Below are 2,912 nucleotides of genomic sequence, written 5' to 3'. Positions count from 1 at the left end.
GCATGCTCTTTTTCTTTTAGCATATTAGTTAATAGACACTGTTAATTTGTAATTAAGAGAGTGTCAGTGCAAAAACCAGACAGTGGATGGCACAATACAATTTTTTTTTCAATTAAAAACCTGTGTGAGGGCGCTGACATACTCCACGCGTCCCCATAATGGATACTATAGTATTTTTTTTTTTCATAAGAGAAATACATGTAAAAGGACCCCGATAAAAAAGGAATAAGAGCGTTTTTAGGCTTTCGACCTTTATGTCCTAACTAACTTCTGTAAATCAGAATGGAAGTTTAAAACTCCAGACTGTAATTTCTTCGAGTTTTAGTTAATCCAAAGTAAATATCATTGTAGCGGAACAAAACCAACACTTGACCTATTGTGGTGAATTTATTTACCAAAAATCGTGTCACAGTCTGGTAGCGTTTAGAAAATAGTCACAACCACGATTATTTCTGTAAATTTAGCTAAGTTTAAGGCCCGTAATTTTGGTAAAAATCATTGAAGCAGAACCAACTACAGCCTTGTCTTGTAACTTATCATGTTGAATTCAATGACTAAAAATCATATCAATATCTGCAAGCGTTTAGAAAAAAGTCCGGAAACGCTTTTTTCTGTGAATTATGCTAAGTTCAAGGCCCGTAATTTCAGTAAAAATCATCGGAGCAAAAAGAAAGTTAAACTTGACCTGTAACTTATCATGGGGAAGTTATATACCAAAAATCATGTAAAAGTTATCATCCATTTCATATGCCAAATGCATCATTCCCAAAAGTTGAATATGGGTTTTTGATTACATGCAACGATTCTGGAGAAATAAATTTCACAGAAAGCATTAAAATTTATTGAAGAAGGGAGATACTCTTTTTTGTGCAAATTTTGGTTACTTTGTTAGGAAACTTTAAAGTCATTTTCAGGTCAATCCATTGTCGAAAACAAATATGTAAACTATTTGATTTTTGTACGATATCAACATAAGACAGGAACAAACATATCAGTGTGAAAAACATCACATTGTGCCATCCATATCGTAGGATTTGCCTGCTTTCTACATGGACAGCCTCTTATATATGTTATTAATCTATATATATTTTTTTCAATAGCGTATGTATTAATGTTTCAGTGCAGTCAGAAAACGTATGAACGAGCCACAGAACTACTTTACAAAACATCTCATTATTTCATTTCAATGGTATTTGATATGGTTTTAGATACAAAATACTTTTTATGATTATAATTTATCTGTGAGGTAATTTTCCACTCTTTTAATTTACTGTTGTTTCGTTCTCATGCTCCAATCAAATCCAATATGCGAAACAAACAAACAAACATGAATTACGAAATAGAACTATACATATTGACTATCACCCATATCGCAACACTTTCTTCAAACAAATATGTACGCATTCATCAAGTCCTTACCTTAAATGACCATTCCCCAACCTCTCATACCTTGTTCCATATTTCAAAATATCCTGCAGAATTAAATTAACCCTTTTAGGCTTTAGAAATAACTCGAAATATGCATATGTGTTTTATACTGAGTGTTGATTTTTATTTTGCCATATAGTTTATAGATGTGCACATCATACTATCGTAATCATTTTAATCTTTTCATTTTTTTAGGCTGCATGTAAAAGGCTAAACAAAACTTTCAAAAAATATTTTAATTTGTTTAAAACACCATTTCATTTGTACTGAAAAAGAATATTTAACTTTATATAATAGGAGTCATCTCTCGGACTTGGCGTGGTGTTGTGTTGTTTGACAATCTGTTGTTTAAAGTACAATGATCTATTACTATTAGAATTATGTTTCTAATACATTTTTATTTCAAGGATTTTTATTTTTGTATTACGACTTGCGCCATACCATTTAATTCTAGAACGCCAATTATGCTGGTTAAGCAGGGCATTGTTTAAATAACACAAGTTATTATTTGAATGAATTCAGTAACCCTATATGCGAAAAGAGTTTGAAACTGTATCTTCTTCCAAGAATATTAATAATTAATAAAGTTTCATCGGTACCACGTTCGTTTGCTTGTTTGGTTTCTGCATGTTTGTGCTTTTCAAGTTTGTTTGTATAGATGATTTGTTCTTCGTGTGATACAAAACGGTGGTGTTTTCAATATTTTAAGGTAGATCATACCTATTACTTTTATTATGTAGATTTTCATAATTTTTCTCAAAGATGACCTTAACATACTGTAAAATTTTGAGATACAAAATAGAGTTCACCGAATTTCGTGATCATTTAGCCTTTTTTGAACATTTTATATAGAGTCTGTAAGGAATTTTCACGGTTTTGCTTACTACTAAAAACTGGTAGATAAAATTAATAAATAGCTTCGCGAAGCGCTGCATGAACCGATCGCAGTGGTCAAACCTTGAACAGTCGGGGCAAGTGCAGACACAATATTAGTTTTGAAACACTTACAAATATGGACATACAATTCATTATTGATACAATAACTGGTTTGGACACACTATAGCATAAAACCTGAACTTCAATCTTCATAATCAGACCAAAAAAATAAATATTCAAGTTTTTGGGATGTGGTCCTTTTGACCTCAAACACCATAACTGGTATCTTAAATCTGATTAAATACACAGGCACGGATTTTCACAAGTAGAAATAAAAAAGAAATCGAAATAGAACCAAATCTAAAATAGTCAAGTTATCGTCTGGATATAAGGAAAATGCACGTTTCTACCCCACTTTTTGGTCCCTAATTTCTTAAGTTCAAGTCTTCCCCCCCCCACCCCCCGTGAGTCAATCCAAGTCTGACAATTGGGGTATAAAATATTGTGGAAAAATTTACCTTACTAATAACTAGTACTGAAAATTAGATTAATTTTGAGACGCACACTTTGTACCAATATTTGACTAGTTTTACCTGCACATCGAAATA

This window comes from Perna viridis, chromosome 2 (genome assembly GCF_037379345.1).
Source record: "Perna viridis isolate PV_CMFRI_1.1 ecotype Kerala chromosome 2, ASM3737934v1, whole genome shotgun sequence".
NCBI classification, from domain to species: domain Eukaryota; kingdom Metazoa; phylum Mollusca; class Bivalvia; order Mytilida; family Mytilidae; genus Perna; species Perna viridis.
Note: the sequence above shows the minus strand (reverse complement) of the source record.